The following is a 20,172-nucleotide window of genomic DNA, read 5'->3' as shown; positions in this document are numbered from 1 at the left end:
AACAAGTCATGTTTCTAAATTGCTGGATTCACAACTAGTGGTTTATGGAAATGGACACTAAGTTGCTAGATGATTGGAGCAGATTAAGTCATTGGTGATGGCTAGACATACCATTTTGGTGTGATGCTTTAATAGTTATGTCTACAATTCTACAATATATAGATGTAGATGTAGAGCGGCTTCAGCGGATCGAGTTCATTGCTTTCTGTTCGAACTATATGTACATAGATATATACATTTGTATGATCATGATACTTATTTTGAATCAAATGACTTTAGATTCTGGATTCAGACTCTATTTCTGCAACCTCTCGGAAAGGGATAGGAAGAATTTATTAATCTATTTCCCATATATGGGAACCGATTATTGTGAAAAGGGGTTTGTGACTTGTAATGACTTTAATTAAGTTTCCCATATATGTTTCTCATAAGTTTTGAAGACTTGCGGAACCTCAAAATAGTTGGCTAATTATTGTTGCCTCTTAGGTAAAGAATATGGAATCTGAGAATGGCAGAAAAGAGATTGTAACTTACAATTTATTTTCCAAGATGTTTTCACCAACCAGTAGTAATAATCTTGGAGGCTTACAGAACTTTAATGAGTTGTTAATGATGTTATCTGTCATTATTGTTAGTGATTTTCACTTGAATCTTGCAGAATCTGTAAATATGTAGAAGTAAAAATTCGAAATGATTTACCCGAAGACCAAGTAATTAACAAAAATGAACTTCATGAAGTTGGTCACCTATGTAAAACAATTAAAAAATAAAAAATAAAAAGTGAGGCTGGTCTGTGGCAATTTGGCAATAAGTAACCTTGAAATTTCACTAAGAACATTCTTTAGAATCATTCCAATAAGCTAGTCTCCATTGGTAAAGCAAAACTAATAAGGGAAAATTAAATGTCTCTTAGTCATTAATTACACTCCTAAAATAAAAACAACAAAAGATGTTGATCCAAGTATCTAATTTATTGATCAATGCTTTTATTGAAAAGAAGTTCATCCTTGTTTTTATAAATATATCTTTTAACATTTGTATCATTGTCTTGTAAAATACATTCATACATATATATAGGTATATTTTTGATTGACATCCCTAAGATTCAAATCTTTGACAACTGCATTGGTTGTTTTGGGGCATAACTTGACTTCTAGTACGTTGTTTTGGCTCGATTTCGACTCTAGCATTTGCTCAAATTTTTATTCGATAATGGTGTCCCGGCCCCACTGTATATATCATTTTTCTTAAAACCATTCCATATTTTGAACTCATCTTTTACTAATCGAATTCACACTGTATATAGCCCGTCAATTTTCTTCATTCTCAAACTCGAACTTGAAATTATAGGTAAAGGATGTAGCAAACCCATCCATTCCACAACCCTTGATTTTACATGCTTGCAAAACCTTGAATAACTGAGCATCCTTGTTATTGTCGTTTCCTCGAATATGTAAGTCTCAATATATAAGTGTAAAATTGAACATCTGAATACAAAAGACTTAAATCGACCACGCATATGAAACAAATGCGCTTTAGGTGTGGTTGGGGTGTGACAATTTGGAGACCATGAAAATACAATTTTGCAAGAGGTCAGGAGAAATTTTATATAGAAGAAAAACATTCTCTCTCTCTCTCTATATATATATATATATATATATATATAAAGTTGGGAATGAGAAAGGTGATGTGGCACCTCCCTATGCCCAGCATTAGTATTTATCTTTTCTGTCAGATTTTAGGCTTTTTTTCTTATTTTGCTCTTAAAATATTGCTGAAAAATGAAGTAAGTTAAAAAGTTTTACTGTTTCTGTTGGGAATAAACCCCTTACCAAAATAATATTCACGGTAATAAAGCGGAATAATAATGTAGCACCGAGATACGGTAATTAACAAGAATAAAAGAGTAACAATGACACCAAGATTTTTATGTGGAAAACCCTTCTGAATAAGGGAAAAACCCACGACCCCGAGAGGAGCAACTGATATCACTATAGTAAGGAATTTTACACTTTGTAGGTCGGAGATAAATACTCCAAAGACCACTACAACACTCAAAAGAAATAACCCTCTTTTGATATTCCCACCTCACTACAATATCGCTCACTCTCTATTTTCCTCACAGACTATTTTCTTATATCTTGTCTGTGAAACCTCACTCTTTCTTTCTCTCTTTGTTGGTGTGAAGAAATGAGAGTTGAAGCTCTCCTTTTATAGCCAAAGCTTCACCCTCTAAAGCCTACAATATTTGACAATTTACACACACTTTCACAATTCAACAAAGTTGGCTACCAAACCAAAGAAATTCAACAAGGTTGGCTACCAAACCAAACTAATTCAACAAGGTTGACTACCAACCAAACCAAGTCAACAAGGTTGGCTACCAAACCAAAGAAAACTCTTATTAGGCACATGCCTAATACTTCTTCAATGAGATGGACATCATCAATCTACCCATCCAGTCTCATTCATCTAGAGGAGGTAGCACTGTCTTCTAGTTTGAGTGCATGCCGACAAGTTCTTTGCATAGCTCGAACTTGTTCCTTGGTACCACCTTGGTCAGCATATCTGCAGGATTCTCATTTGTAGAAATCTTCAAGACTTTTAGAGATTCATCATCTACCATTTCTCGAATCCAATGATATCTCACATCAATGTGTTTGGTCCTTGCATGGTACATAGAGTTCTTGCTAAGGTCTATTGCACTTTGACTGTCACAATAGACGATATACTCCTTCTGATGCAATCCAAGCTCTTGAAGGAATCGCTTGAGCCATATCATCTCCTTGCCAGTTTCTGTAGCGGCAATGTACTCTGCTTTAGTTGTTGAAAGTGCAACGCATTTCTGCAACTTAGACTGCCATGATATAGCTCCCCCTGAAAATGTAAACAAATATCCAGTAGTGGATTTTCTGTTGTCAATGTCACCCGCCATATCAGCATCTGTATAGCCCTTCAAGATTGGATCAGATCCTCCAAAGCACAAACAATCTCCCGTGGTACCTCTCAGGTACCTGAGTATCCACTTGACTGCTTCCCAATGTTCCTTTCCAGGATTTTCAAGAAACCTGCTGACAACACCAACTGCGTGAGCAATATCAGGTCTAGTACATACCATTGCATACATCAAGCTTCCGACTGCTGAAGAATAAGGAACTTTAGCCATGTTCCTTTCTCCTCCACTGTTGTAGGACACATCTTCTTACTCAACTTTAGATGACCAGCAAGAGGTGTGCTGACTGGCTTAGCATTCTTCATGTTGAAGCGTTCTAGTACACGTTCAATGTACTTCTCCTGAGATAGCCACAACTTTCTACTTGTTCTCTCTCGAACTATCTTCATCCCTAGAATTTGTTGTGCTGGGCCCAAGTCCTTCATATCAAATGACTTGGACAGATCTCCTTTCAACTTTGCTATCAACCCCTTGTCTTTTCCTACAATTAACATGTCATCCACATACAACAACAATATAATAAAGTTATTCTCAGAAAATCTTTTGAAGTATACACATGGATCAGAATAGGTCTTTAGGTATGTTTGACTTTTCATGAATGAGTCAAACTTCATGTACCACTGCCTTGGTGCCTGCTTCAATCCATAAAGACTCTTATTCAATTTGCACACCATGTATTTCTTTCCAGCTACTTCAAATCCTTCTGGCTGCTCCATATAAATCTCTTCTTCCAAATCTCCATGAAGAAATGCAGTTTTCACATCCAACTGCTCCACTTCAAGATCTAGGCTAGCTGCTAAGCTCAAAATTGTTCGAATAGAAGTCATTTTGACAACAGGTGAGAAAATTTCGTCAAAATCAATACATTTCTTTTGTTCGAAGCCTTTAACCACCAATCGAGCTTTGTATCTAACCAGCTTGCCATTTCCATCTTTCTTGAGTTTAAAGACCCATTTGCATTTGAGTGGTCTTTTACCCTTTGGAAGTTCAACCAGCTTGTATGTGCCATTTTTCTGTAGAGATTCCATCTCTTCTTGCATAGCTTTCATCCAGTGGTTCTTTTCTGGATGGGACAACACCTCCTTAAGACTTTCTGGCTCCCCCTCATCACTGATGAGGACATACTCTGTGGAAGGGTACCTGCATGACTCTACCCTTGGCCTCTCTGATCTCCTCAGAGGTTGAGGTTGTTCTTTTCCCTGAGTGGGGTGCTCCACTTCCTCGACACCTTCATCAAGTTGCTCCCCCTGCTCTATAACCTCACCAGGTTGCTCCACCTGCTCGGCAACCTCGTCGGTTGTACTTTCTGCACTTGTGGGATTGTTAGAAGTAGAAGGAATAGTAACAAAGTTAGGAATTATACCATTCTTCGCCTTTTCTAACATATCAGTAGCAGTTCCAACTTCACTTTCTCGGAAGACTACATCTCTGCTTCTGATGACCTTCTTCTTTACAGGATCCCACAGTCTGTACCCGAACTCTTCATCTCCATATCCGATAAATATGCAGGGAACAGATTTATCATCCAGCTTTATTCTCTGCTCTTTTGGTACATGTGCAAAAGCTCTGCAACCGAACACCTTCAGATGCGAGTAGGACACCTCCTTGTTGGTCCAAACTCTCTCTGGGATTTCAAACGCCAACGGAACTGATGGGCTCCTATTGATCAGGTAACAGGCTGTCTGAACTGCTTCACCCCAGAATGACTTAGGCAGTTTAGCCATTCTGAGCATGCTTCTCACCTTCTCCACAATGGTGCGGTTCATCCTCTCGGCTACGCCATTGTGCTGTGGGGTTCCAGGAACTGTATTTTCATGTCTGATCCCATGATTTGAACAATACTCTTCAAATTCCCTTGAAGTGTACTCACCTCCATTGTCACTTCGGATGCGCTTTAGCTTTCGACCCGTCTCCCTTTCTACTAGAGCATGAAATTTCTGGAAAACTTGAAACACCTGATCTTTGGTTTTCAAAATATAAACCCATAATTTTCGTGAAGCATCATCAATAAAAGTAACAAAATATTTGTTACCGCCCATTGATTCAATTTCCATTGGGCCGCAAACATCAGAATATACTAAATCAAGTATATTCAATTTTCTTTCAGACGATGTCTGAAATGAGACTCTATGCTGCTTACCAAATAAACAGTAGTCACAAGGTTTTACAGTTGTACCTTTGGCATAAGAAATGAGTGATTTCTTGGCAAGAATCTGCAATCCCTTCTCGCTCATATGACCCATTCTTTTGTGCCATAAATCTACAGAAATCTCATCTTGTGTCGCGTTCAATTCACCTTGGCATATTTCTGCATTTGTCCTATACAACGTGCCACGAGCAACTCCCTTTGCAATCACCAATGATCCCTTAGTGAGTCTCCACTTTTGATTTGCAAAATAACTCTCGTATCCATCTCGGTCTAAAGCAATTCCCGAGATCAAGTTCATCCGCAAATCAGGTACATGCCACACATCCTTTAGAACCAATGTGCATCCGACATTTGTCTTGATACAAATGTCACCAATCCCCGCAATCTTTGAGTAACTTGTGTTACCCATTTTCACTGTGCCGAAATCACCTGCTACATATCTGCAAAAAAGATCTCTTACCAGTGTGGCATGGTGAGATGTCGCTGTGTCAACCACCCATTCCGACTCTGGACCTGACAGGTGCATGCATTCCTCTTCCTCATTTATAAAGAGGACAACATTATCATTATTTTGCACCATGGCGGCTGTGTTGTCGTCATTCTTCTGGCCACTGGTTTCACCTTTGCCCTTCCTTGGATTTGGGCAATCTCTTTTGAAGTGACCTGGTTGATTACAGTTGTAGCAATTTCTGACTCTTGATTTGGATCGGTTCTTTGACTTCTCACGAGCTCCGGATCTACCATAGTTGTTCGAACTCCTTTGATAACTCCTGCCTCTACCTTCTGTGATGAGAGACTGTCCTTGATTTTCAGGCTTCTTTCTCATCTTCTCATTGAGTAGAAGAGCCGATGTGACATCTTTCAACTCAATAGTAGTCTTACCGTGCAGAATGGTTGTTGCCAAATTATTGTACGAAGATGGCAACGAGTTCAATAGCAAGATGACTTTATCTTCTTCCTCGATTTTCACTCCGAGGTTGGCAAGCTGTGTGATTAGTCCGTTAAACACATTTAAATGTGACAAAAAATTTGTACCTTCACTCATGTGTAGGGCGTATGACTGCTTCTTCAGGTACAATTTATTTGTCAGCATTTTGGACATCTATAGGCTTTCCAACCTTGTCCAAATTACACGTGCAGTGTCTTCATCAATGATGTTATTTACCACATCATCTGATAAGTGCAACCTAATTGCACTAGCAACTCTTTCATCCAAGTCAGCCCAATCCTCAGCTTTCATGATATCAGGCTTTTTGGAATCAACATCTAGAACCTTGTGTAATCCTTGTTGGATGAGCAGATCTCTCATCCTTCTTTGCCATGTTGAGAAACCGTTATCTCCGTTGAATTTTGCTACCTCGTACTTTACTCCGGACATTTTTATTTTTCACCAAGTATAGTACTACCGACAGTGAATAGTATTTCAGTGAACGAGCAGAACGTGTGCTCTGATACCAGTTGTTGGGAATAAACCCCTTACCAAAATAATATTCACGGTAATAAAGCGGAATAATAATGTAGCACCGAGATACGGTAATTAACAAGAATAAAAGAGTAACAATGACACCAAAATTTTTACGTGGAAAACCCTTCTGAATAAGGGAAAAAACCTCGACCTCGAGAGGAGCAACTGATATCACTATAGTAAAGAATTTTACACTTTGTAGGTCGGAGATAAATACTCCAAAGACCACTACAACACTCAAAAGAAATAACCCTCTTTTGATATTCCCACCTCACTACAATATCGCTCACTCTCTATTTTCCTCACAGACTATTTTCTTATACCTTGTCTGTGAAACCTCACTCTTTCTTTCTCTCTTTGTTGGTGTGAAGAAATGAGAGTTGAAGCTCTCCTTTTATAGCCAAAGCTTCACCCTCTAAAGCCTACAATATTTGACAATTTACACACACTTTTCACAATTCAACAAAGTTGGCTACCAAACCAAAGAAATTCAACAAGGTTGGCTACCAAACCAAACTAATTCAACAAGGTTGACTACCAACCAAACCAAGTCAACAAGATTGACTACCAAACCAAAGAAAACTCTTATTAGGCACACATGCCTAATACTTCTTCAATGAGATGGACATCATCAGTTGCTATTGCTCAATTAAAAAGGGAAATACGTGCTGATAAATGAAAAGTTAAAAAGTTAATTGTTTCTGCATTCATTGCTCAATTAAAAGGGGAAAGATGTTTAAAACAATGAAGTCTTTCCATTTTCAAAACCTTTAATTTTCTGTTTTCAAAATCTTTTTGCATTTAATAGGGGTCTTCATTTTAAATTGAAGAGTTATCATCGCAGTGTTTTCCATACCAAACATACCAAACAGAATTTGTCTGCAATTGTAACTAAATTCTGAGAGAATTGGCTTCAACTCTTCCCTTGCCACCATTTTTGTTCTGCCACTTCTTTTTAGTGAGAAAAGGAAATCGAGAGAGAGAGAGCACTTGCAAGAACAATGACTCGAACTCGCAACTTAGTTGCGCCAAATAACTCAGAATGAGACGTCAGAGTACGCGTACAAAGATGCAGCGGATCAAGTCTATTTTGAATCAATCTGATACGTATTGTCTTCGAATAGTCCAAGAAGAGAGTCCATCCATTTTTTCTTTTTAAACTTTGCATCGCACTTCATTTCTGTGCCTATTTTCCCCAGTAAATTTTTTTTATACTTTTTTACTTTGAGTTGTATCTTTTTTTAATGTTTAGTCAATTTTATTTGGTAACTTCACCCATAATACAGTTTCGGAAGACGGTGATAATTTTCGAAAAATAAACCCAACATTCATGAGTTGACTATTATTATTGTCAGTTGCTATTAGTTTTTGAGTGTTCATTTGTAATTTATTTTCTCGCTTTAGTAAAGTATGTTTGGGACTGAGATGTATTTGTAGGTGTTGTTGCATTGAGCACGACACGTTTGCTATAAGGAGAGCTTCATATTATTTAGCGTTGCCATCTCGACAACTTTTTTTTTGGGTTTATGCTACATAGAAATGAGCTTGTGCCTTCAAATAAAGTTTCAAATGATGAGCAATGGAAGCTCGAGATTATTATCGAGTTAGACGATTACGGGTGTGTCTGGCCATCTTGGTCTTTTTTATTTAGTCTTTCTGATGTGTTTTGTAGATTAGTTTTTGCATACATACACAAGAAATTTTTAATTCCTTCTACGATCAATTACATTTAAGAAAATATTATTTCTATATCTTTTAAATGACCGCACAAATTCTCTAGTACAAGAATAACATTCGTGAGGTCCAATAACTTGCTCCGCCAAACTACTTACACCCCTTCCAATAAAGTAACAAAGTTCTTAATCTAATTTTTATATATTAATCACTTGCTTGAAAAGATTATTTTTTTCTTGTTGTGGTCATAAAATTCATCTATAACCTTGTTTCATACTTTTTGTACAATTCAACGGATCATTGCCGCTTGCCGGCTTTTCTTGTCTTCGTTAAATGGGAATTAGATTTACGCCTCTTTGTATTGTTCTTATCTTTGAACTCATCGTATATTTATATAATAGAAGCTAGTAGTAATGAAAATCACATCCACAGAAATAGTTATAGCACTTTTGAAGAAAACACATTATTAGTTGAAATAGAAGATGGCCAAGCCAAATATGTTCGTCCCCTTGTTTTTCATGATCCTCACACTTGTTTTCTTCATCACTTTGGCTGAAAGCAGATTCACTTCTCCTGGTAAGAATAATTGGCTTTCTCACACTCAATATCATCTTTATGCTATTCACAAAGATTGTAACAACATATTATTAGGCAAGTTGAGAAACGTTTTCAAACCTACGTGATTTGGCTCGATTGTGTGCGTGTATCTAAGATTGTGCATGTACTAATTTCATCTTTACGTATATTGACCTACTGATTTTGTTGAAGCAGCAGCGAATTTGAGTCAAAGTCCAAGTCCTGCAAGAGAAATAACATGTTTGAAGGTGGTGAATGTGAAAGATGGAGACACATGCTTCGGCATTTCCCAGACGTTTAGATTGTCCCCTAATGTTTATGACGCTATCAATCCTAACCTCAACTGCACTGCTCTCTTTGTTGGTCAATGGCTCTGCGTAGATGGCACTTTGTCTTAAAATCACATCAGCAATAACTGAGGCATTTGGATTTTAATTATATATATATGATTTGCTAAATAAGTTGAAGAACCTTGAGTTTATTGTATTCATTATCATGTTATGATCTTTCTTGTTCTTGGAATTCTCAAGTGGCACTAAACTTGCTCTTCATTGGTATTGGCTTACACTTTTTTCTTCCTTTTTTTTGGAAAATTTTAAGTTTAATGTTATTCACCAACAAAAATTATTGAATACAGTTGGAAAAAATTTAAGTGTAATGTACAGTATTGACAAGGTGCCATCGACGCAAAGCCATTGACCCACAAAAATAAGTAAACACACTTGGAACAAATTAAGTTTAATGTACTTATCTTCTCATGTATTATATTATGCAATATTGTATTCATGGAAATTCTAGGTAGAAATGACACTAGGTGGCCACTCTAAAGGACTATATTTAGGAATTAGCCAATGTGTTTTGAATTTCAGTTTTTCAGTTCAATTTTTTGAGATTTAAATGTTCTGAATTATCCTGAAATTAAGATTTTTAGCTTAAAATTTCAGGACAAAAAAAGTACTGACTAATCCCTAAATAGTATCCCTAAGAGCGGCTATTTGTGCACTTCACCATAAGTACCTATTAAATCTTTTTTGGGTCAAGTTGAAGTCCATGAATATAAAGGTTTGAATCCAAAGTCCAGTGACTTTTGTCGGGCAGCCCTTTTACCTACTCTCTCTCACACACAACAGGCCCCATTATGCATCTTAAGAAAAGCCCAATATATACCCAACCCACCCAAAGATCATATTCATTGGTTAAAATAGCACGGGATAGTTAGTTTTCGGACTGATCATTTAAAAATAGCTAGCATTTGTAAAGTTATTGAAAAATAGCCATTATTTTGCTGCAACAAGGTCCGACCCAGCATAATATACTGGAGATTGGTGCACCTGTGTATGAACTTCCAGCATATTATGCTGGAACTCCAACACGCGAAAAGTTCCAGCATAATATACTAGAGATTGGACCACTTGTGTATGAACTTCTAGCATATTATACTGGACCGGTATGTTATACCGGAACTTCAGTATATTATGCTGGAGTTTCAATATACTTATGTTGGACCGGTATATTATACTGGAACTCCAGTATATTATGCTGGAGTATTTTCCGGATTTTGAACAGTGTTTTCGTTCAAATTTATCTTTACATGAAAAGTGGCTAAATTTCGATTATTTTTGAAACTGTGGCTACTTTTGAATGACCACTTGTAAATCTGGCTATTTTTTAATTTCTCCCTATTCATTAACGCAAGATGGGCGAAATTCAAAAATAGCCAGATTTACAAATGGTCATTCAAAAATAGCCACAGTTTCAAAAGTAATTGAAATTTAGCCACTTTTCATGTAAAGATAAATCTGAACAATCCAGAAAAATACTCCAGCATAATATATTGGAGTTTGGAGCACCGATGCTCGAGTCTCCAGTATATTATATTGGTGCCAGCAAAGTATACCGGTCCAGCATAATATGCTGGAAGTTCATACACAGGTGCACCGAACTCCAGTATATTATGCTGGGCCAGTCTTTGTTGCAGCAAAATAGTGACTATTTTTTATTGACTTGGTAAATGCTGGCTATTTTTGAATGACCAATCCGAAAACTGGCTAGAACGTGCTATTTTAACATGCAAGATGGGTGTCCATTTTCCTTTCAACCTTTCTCTAATTCCAAGCCACGCTTGACATAAATAATATTTCAATATTTATAAATACACTCAAATTCAACAGTTGTAAATATTGCTTTGGCCAATATTAGGTTCAGTGAACTACTGGTAAAATATTAGAGAAAATGCATAAGTACCCCCTGACCTATACCTGGATTTTCAACTACACACTTTTTCTTTACGGGAATCCTATTACCTCCTAAATTTATTTTAACTGTAGTAACGGAAAAGGGTCAAAACTGTCCCTAGATTATTGGAGTTGGTACAATAATGTCCTCCGTTCACTTATTTTGAAAAAATTGCCCTCGCTGTTATCTTTTCGGCTCAAGAATGCTCTTACGACTAACAACCATGTTAGATAAAAAAATTTAATTAATTTCCACGTGTCATAACGAAAAAAAAGGTCAAAACTGCCCCTAGACTATTGGAGTTGGTACAATAATACCCCCCATCTCAAAAAATCTCTCCCCCCACCCCCTCCACCCTCCCTCCAGCGTGTGTGCATTTATATTCTTCTTGTTCTTCTCATCCTTTTTTTGACCTTGCACTCTATTTGAATAATCACTACAAACATCATTAAAGTTCTATTTTCAGACAACCAAAATTTTTAGTCACCAATACTTTACGTCATACAACTTTCACCTGAATATATGAACACTAACAGAGTGTCAATAATAATGATCATTGAGCATTTGCAATATTTTTTGTTGTATATTTCCTGACAACTCCGCATCCAATTTTGATTATACCAATGATTTATTTGGTCTCTGCTCGGACCTCGACCTTTTTCTTCTTCATTGGCTCACCATAGTCTGAGCATCCGACCATGTCCATAAATTAAGCTATTGTACGAGGATGCTCTTCAGGTTATATCAACACTGCTAATTTTAAAAAAGAGACGGTTAAATCTAGAGAAATATTAGAGACCATATGCCTGAGAATATGAGAGAATACGACTTATTCGTGAATGTGATTGTAATAAACACTTGATTGAGCTTATTGTATGAAGCAGTAAAGTGTAGTAAGAAAAATTGATGATGAATGGTTTTTCTGTGATGGAAAAAAATATTGATGTGTACATTTAATATACAAAGTAATAGGAAGATGAAGGTGATTAACTATACGAGAGAGTTTTGTTTGCTTAGGGGAAAAAATGGGTGTATGAGAGTTCTAGTTGGTGGAATAATTTTTAAAAAAAGAAGAAGAAAAAAACGGAGGAAAAGGGTCTTAGAATATGAGTAAGTTTATTTTAATTTAGGTGAGTCTTAAGTTAGGCCAATGGGACGATGACAAATGAAAACTAATTAAGTTTTTTTTTTTTGCCTAAGAGGGTCTTTGAAAGTTGTATGACATAAAGTATTGGTGACAAAAAATTTTGGTTGTCTGAAAATAAAACTTTAATGATATTTGTAGTGATTATTCAAATAGAGTGCAAGGTCAAAAAAAGGATGAGAAGAACAAGAAGAATATGAACGCACACACACTAGAGGGGGAGGGTGGAGGGGGTGGGAGGGAGGGAGAGATTTTTTGAGATGGGGGTATTATTGTACCAACTCCAATAGTCTAGGGATAGTTTTGACCTTTTTTTTTCTATTATGACACGTGGAAATTAATTAATTTTTTTTATCTAACATGGCCGTTAGTCTTAAGGGCATTCTTGAGCCGAAAAGATAACGGTGAGGGCAATTTTTTCAAAATAGGTGGACGAAGGGCATTATTGTACCAACTCCAATAGTCTAGGGGACAGTTTTGACCCTTTTCCGTAAATGTAATTATTTGCACCCTTAACGCTGACAACCAAACTCTTAGCAAGTGGTGAGCTACACGTGCCCCCACATGTATTTTTAGTACTTTTTTTTAATTCTTTCTTCTTCTTTTTATCCTTTTTTCTTATTTCTTATTATTCTCATTTTTTTTTGGTTATTTCATTCTCTTTCTTTTTGTTTTGATCACCGGTGGCATAAAATGGTGGTCGTTGGAATTTCACAAATACCATTTTTTCCGGCGATAGATTTTTATCCCAATCTAAGTGTGTTTTGTTATATATATATAAATTTTTCTTGAAAGTGTAATTTATGTGTGAGAGGAAGAGCAAAAGAAATAAAAACGAATATAAGCTGAGAAAACTTTTTCCAATTAAAGTTTCAATACATCATTTTTTTCCGGCGTGGGAAAGTTTTCCGATGATGAACCCCCCCCCCCCAAATCTGAGTGTATTTTGCGTTGCTTATGAATAGATCTTTTTCAGAGTTTAATTTGTGTGTGAAAAGAAAAAATGAAAGAAAAACGGTAGACAAAGTTGCCGGTGAATTAATATCCGCCGGAATTAGAGAAGAAACGAAAAAAAAAGTAAAAGAAAAAAGACAAAGAAAAAGGAAAAGGAAAAGGAAAAAAAAGTAAGAAAAAATGGTAAAAAATAATTTGAAAATCGTTTTTTCTTGCTTCTCTCTCTTTTGGGAGAGTGAAATACACACACTCTGCCACGTCAGCATTAAAGGTGCAAATAATTCCATTTAAAATAAGTTTAGGGAGGTAATAGGATTCCCGCAAAGAAAAAATATGTAATTGGAAATCGGGTATAGGTCGGGGGTACTTATGCATTTTCCCAAAATATTACAAAAACTTATTTGTAGAATATCTCAAGAAAATAATGATTCTGCAATCACAATTCTTCTTCCTCTTCTTCTTCTTCTTTTTTTTTTTTTTTTTAAAGTTGAGAATGTGGTGTAAATTTTAGGTCATTAATTTTAAAGTTGTCCCGGTGAAAGAGATAGGAACAAGTAACAACACTAAGTACCACTTATATTCGATTCCTATCCAAAATCCTATCCAAAACTCACAAAATTATTATACCATTCTATCCACAAAATTTAGCCAAATTGGAAAAAAAGGTGCATAGAATCATATGATTCATCTTCTTCTTCCTTCTCATTTCTTGCAAATTCCGTGACCCAAACGAGTTAATGAGTCATCTGGACCTCCTACGTTAGTAGAGGCAAAAATAAAAGTGCAAAATACAATTGCATTCAATACTTATAATTTTTTGAGGTGTGTCATCAATTCCTAGGTTAGCTTCATAGGCAAGATGGTGACTAAATTGAATAAAAACCCTTCTTATATTTTGTCTTTTTATTGAAAGGCACTTGTATTAATTACTTAGGACTTAGGAGATTAGCATCGACGTCATTTGTCACCCAAAAGTCCCACAAAATTTCATGATTCGTAACCAAAAGCATGTCGATTTTGATTCCCATTTTGTAACAAGAATGCGGATATAGGAAGCTTCTTAATACTAGTACTAGTAATTGAGTGACAATTGCTTTATCCACACGAGTTTTTTTTTCCTTTTTTCTTTTTTAAAGTTTTTCCTTTTACTTTATCTTCTTCTTTTTTTAAAAAAAAAAATTTTTTGGGCACAATCTTATAATATAATGCAATAGTTTTACTAGTGGGTTGTCGCTCAATTTCTTTTGAATAGTCGAGTTCTCAATTTTCTTGAACAAGAAGTCAAGAAAAAGATAAAATTTTCTTAGAGTGTGTTTGGTACGAACGAAAATGTTTTCATTGAAAATGAGTAGTTTTATCACTTATTTTTTCTTGTTTGGTTGATGAGTGGAAAATATTTTCCGGAAAATATTTTTTAGTGTTTGGTTAGAGAGTAGAAAATATTTATTTAGAAAAATATTTTTTTTATGCTACTCTCTTCCCGCCTCCCCCAAGTCTCTAAAAATTCACACAAACCCAAAGTAATTAATGTGTTGCTTTACTTTTTTACGCAAAAATAACGTTGAAATTTGTGCTTCAGAACTAAAAAAAATACGTCTTTTTGTTGAAATAGAAAGTACTCTTTCTACAACATGAAAATAAAGTACTCATTTTTCTTTGAAATAAAAGAAAATACTTTTTCTACATCATGAAAAGAAAATACTCGTTTTGTTGAAATGAAAAAAAAAAAACTTTTTTTACATCATGAAAATAAAATACTTTTTTTATTGAAATGAGAAAAAATACTTTTTCTACATGAAAAGAAAGTATTTTTTTTGGTTAAAATGAAAAAAATATTTTTTATATCATGAAAAAAAATTCATTTATTGAAATGAAAAAAAAAAATCTATGTATCTATATTATTATAAAAGCATGAATATAATGTCGGTTTACAAAAATAACCTTATAATATTAAACATAATAACTCACAATAAAAGGACATAACCGAAATTTTTGACATTAATCTTGTAATCCTATTAATTTTAGGACATAATACTACACTTTAGGAATCCTACGTGAACCAAACGAATAAAGACAAAACCCCAAATTGGAAGGAACTATTATACATTCAAAGTCATAAAACTACGGTAGGTTTATGGCTTTATATTGGACACCCAACAAGGATTTAAAGAGAAAAACTTCAAACTTAAACAGATATAGCAAGAGAGTTCTTCTGGTATGGTCTTTTAAGCAACTAAAAGTAAAAAGTAACAAACAGAAAAAAGGATATAATATGTCATATATCTATGCATAGAGAGTATAAAACTTATTTAAAAGTTAAAGCACAAAAGACAGATGTTGTCCCTTTTATTTTTTATATTTTTTTCTTTTTAATTAATATCTTAATTTGGTCTATTCTAAATTTTAAGCTGCAACTGGTAAGTCACTGTTATGTTTACTACTTTAGTAAATCAGTGTAATATTTAATAAAAAAAAGAGGAAAAAGAACTCTTCAATAAAGAAGCAATTTTTCGTCAAATAATAAAATATAAATTAAATAAACAAGACAAGTACTCATTAAGAAGGAATAAAAAATTTCACTACAAAATTTTTTAAATACAAAAGAAAATAGTTTTTCAAGAAGTATTATCTAATTTAAGAAGGAACAAAATTGTTCTACCAAGAAACACAAAAATATGTAGGTATTTTTTATTTTGTTTAGAGACATGATTATTTAGTTAAAAAACTAAATGAAAGCTTTAGAGATAGGTCATTGAATTCTCTATCCTTTACATTCAGTAAACAAAAATTACTTGTATATCGTAAAAACTGTGAACATGCTTATGAAGATTAGGTGCAAGATCAAATGAAAGTAACTACCATACAGTTTTGTGCTTACAAGTTAGGAAAATCATTCAATTGATAATATTGCTAAAACTTGGGTTGCGGAAAGCAAATTCTTGTGTTGCTAAAATATTGAATTTTCATCTGCAACATTGCACTCTTTTATTTTATCTTGCAGATTTTAAGGCGAGTTTAACTTTTTAATTATAATTTGTAGATATGACATACTTTTATTTTCTATTTTACATATAAACATAGTTACTCTATGAGGTGGGAAGAAATTAAAAGTATTAAACATGCGATCTAGAGTTTAGAGAGAACGAATGAGTCATGCTTACTAAAATAGAATCTAAGATTTTCTTTTGTGTTTATTTATTTACTATACTTTTATGTAATATCTATTTATAATACCCATCGATATGACTTGTCTCTTCATGTTTCAGTTTCTAATAAAGTCAAATTCTTTAATTTTTCTGGATTTTATATTATTTGTTTTAATTAAATTAGAATGTTAACCTTTTTCTTCTTTTCCATCGTACCTTTTAAGTAAAAATTAAACAGTATAAGCAAATTATATAGCATAATTGTCCATAACAAAGAAAGTGAATCAATATGGATATGCTTATAAAATAAGAGAAGAGGATAAGAAAGAACAGAAATAATCATCATAAAGTGGATTGATTATCTTTTGCAGGTAAATATATAATTTATGTTGAAAGAATATAAAAATGGTTGGAATTCTTCCTAATGCGTATGAAAAAGACTACCATGAAGCAATAAAAAAACTTATGGAAATGGAAGGAATATATCTTTTAAATATCATAGCTTATTCTTTGTAATCACTATAATAATTAAATTAATTTCTAATAATATTATTACTGTAGACATTTAGAAATAATAAAAAAGTTAGCCACTAATGCTATATTATAATAGAATAGTAAAAGAAAACGTTGCAAATTTGTTTTAGGAGGAGCATAATTTTTATCATATTATATTTTTATTGTAGATAGAAATATTATAAAGTCTTACCCTTTGATAAATGAAACTTCTTATTTCCTATAATTGTTGTAGAATTTTTTTTTTTGAGCAAAAGAAACCAAACGTGTTCGCACAAGAATTTGACTTTCTACGTTAAAAATGACTAATATTTTTTAATACTTTTACAACATATAATCACGGCTCAATCGCTAATATTGAATTATTTGTCTTAACATGATTTTCCATTTGGGTAGTAACAAAAGAGGAAATGTATACTTAGAACATCAAATTTAAATTATAAATTATTAAGAGGATATGATTCTAATCTTTTGTACCTCATCAAATAAATATAATATAATAAAAATAACAGTAACTAACCTTAAATTTTATACGATTGGCGGGGAATATCGTGCAACACATGTTTTCTCGGAGTTCTACAGATATATTGGATATCAATGTACTGTTTGGTGAAAAAGTAATCCATCATATTAAATTCGTTTAAACTATAATACATAATTATCTAACTAACATGATTAAATTGATCATTTGTGTAAGTTCTGATGATATCCTTTTATTTTGAATTTACGTATTATGCTAATGTAATAATATTTTTTACCATTTAGATGATTGTTGTATTATTATACATAAAATTTCTTTTATTAATTAAATTTTATTGTTCCTTCGTATAAATAAATGTTTAAACTATCACGTGTCATTATTAACGTGCAACACACGTTCATAGATACTAATAACATGAAAAGAAGGTATTATTAATAATATTTTTATTTAGAGTGGGGTGGGTAGGTCGGCGTAGGGCAGGGGTTGGGGGTCGGGTAAGTCATGAATATTGAGGGGATTCTCCAAATGAAGATAAAAAGTGAATGGAGAGACTATCTTCTTTCTCCACTATTCATAAGGCCACCCCTCCATCATAAAATAAAATTAAAATAAGAAAGAAAGAAATTAGTACCCGGAAACATAACTAAAAATTTAACATCTTCTGATTCAATAAGATCATAAAAATAGGGTAGTTAAAAAAAATTGCAAATATGTTCTTCCAATTGTCCCATATGATATGATCCACTAGAAACATGGGTCATAGAGCTTGTTCTTGCTGCTTAATAATGACTGGCAATGAATTATGTCCTCTTTTCCCCTGCCCCAAACTCAGCCCACTCTAGTCTCCCATCTTCCTATAAATATACCTACATACTCTCTTTCCATATTTTCAAAATATTTAGACCAACCAAACATGAAAAAATTAAAAAATATTTTTCTTCATACCAAACACACCCTTAATCTTTGACAATTTTCTGATGCGTAAATATAGGATTACAAAGAACGTGGAATAGAAAATAATTTTGTTGTTAATAAAAACATGGTCTTGTATACTTAAGAACCGCTAAACAGCAGTTAACTCTAAGGATTCTTAATTTTCCAAAAAGAGAAACACCGAAAAACTCGATGCATATTATAGTAGAATATTAAAATTATAAGTGGATAATGCCAATTTTTACAACTACTTGTGATATTCTTCAATGAATATATGGAACAAAAGGCAAAAGTTTGAAAAAGTGGTGGCAAGGGTAGATAAAAGATGACTTCATTAGAAGTCTCCTGAGCTTTCAACATAACTTTAGTAGAGGTGGGAACCAAATTCACGTGCTTTTGATTACAAAATACCAATCAAATCAAATTGAAATGATACTTCCAACTTTAGGTTTTGAAAAGAACGATAAGATTTTGGAAATCATAATGAATATAATGTACGTTAGAAGAGAAAAGAGGCTCCTCTTCATTGTGGTCACACTCTTTTTATTAAAGCTAAGAGTTTGCTTGCTTCCTATTTTCTCGTGACCACCTCAAAAGTTTCAAATTTAAGGAATTGAATTTTCATTTTCCCTCTAATAACAACAGAAATTTAAATAGTGTTATATTTATAGAAATATTTTATTTATCCCATAATTCAATTCAGTTGAGTCGTCAATACTTAGCCCGAGGTTTCGTTCAGTCTAATAAGAGTAATATTTTTTACATTGTCTTTGTTCCAGTTGTCACGTGGTTTAGTCGGTTTTTAAATATCCATTGACACCCCTATGTGCTACAATTGGTCGAGTCAATAAACAACTCTCAAACCTAAATTTGGATAGTTTGACATATTATGATCCCGTTTGGCCATAGATTTTGGCTTTATTTTTTCAAAAAAAATTGAAAACATTGTTTGTTTATGAAATATGATCATGTTTTGGAGAAAAAAAAATTCAAAAATTTTAAGTTTCCAAAAACTGGTAACGAAACTTTTTCTTCCACTCACAAAATTTCAAATTTTCTTCAAATAAAATGCATGTCCAAACACAACTTCAGCTTTCAAAAAATATTTTTCAACACAAATTCAAAAACTCATTTATCAAGTTTCAATCAAATCTACGTCCACACGCTTGCTATATATCTCCACTTTTATGAGTAAAATTTGATACCCCTAATTCAATGCAAGACAACTACTTTCTCAAAAATTGGTTCACCATAAAAGTACTTTAGTTTATAACTCATTTGCATTTAAGTAACGAAAAGAATACACAAAAGATAATTTCCTTGAGCAAATTTGTTATCCGAAAGTGCCACCTAAATTGGAACAAATAATTCAATTGGATATAATTGTTGATTAGAGTGTACCATCTAATCTGTGACAAATAATTTTAGAATAATGTAAAGATATAGTCAGTAGGAGTAGTATCAGCGACCAAAATTGCCAAGAAAGGCTTTTCACAATTTTAAGGAAATGCCAAAATTTTAAACTATTACGTACTTAGCTTTAAGGTCATATTGTGCACAGGGACGAAGCCACCTTTTATAAAGGGTGGTCAACTAACCATCTTTATCGAAAAATTACAGTATATATATAAGTAAAATATTAATTTTAGATGTAAAAAATATATATTGAACACCGTAGTGGAATACTGATTCTTATTCACGTAAATTAGCACTCACATCTCAAAGTTTAGGTCAAACAAAAAGAGAAAACTCTTCTCTTCGTTTTTTTCTTCCTAATTTTCTTTTGTTCTGATAGTCGAAGTCGAAGGATGTACTATTTAAAGCATGATTAGTATCCAATGCCGTTTAAAGCTGACAGCTTTAATTTGAACATAAATTTGAATTATGACAGACACTTGAACTTTGCTTTTCTGGACAAAATAATACATTCAGCAAAACAAACAAAAAGC

General features: G+C 33.6%; 1 long non-coding RNA gene across 1 annotated transcript; it reads left to right on the top strand.

Annotated features, from left to right (window-relative positions):
• The first annotated feature begins 8,566 nt into the window (after window positions 1-8,566).
• Window positions 8,567-9,305, top strand: LOC142175406 (uncharacterized). Its single transcript, XR_012704427.1, has 2 exons — window positions 8,567-8,817; window positions 9,013-9,305. It is a non-coding gene; the product is annotated as an uncharacterized LOC142175406 (long non-coding RNA).
• Window positions 9,306-20,172: the final 10,867 nt, after the last annotated feature.

The sequence above is a fragment of the Nicotiana tabacum genome, chromosome 3 (genome assembly GCF_000715075.1).
Source record: "Nicotiana tabacum cultivar K326 chromosome 3, ASM71507v2, whole genome shotgun sequence".
In the NCBI taxonomy this organism is placed as follows: domain Eukaryota; kingdom Viridiplantae; phylum Streptophyta; class Magnoliopsida; order Solanales; family Solanaceae; genus Nicotiana; species Nicotiana tabacum.
Note: the sequence above shows the minus strand (reverse complement) of the source record. Positions and strands in the feature narration are given on the sequence as shown.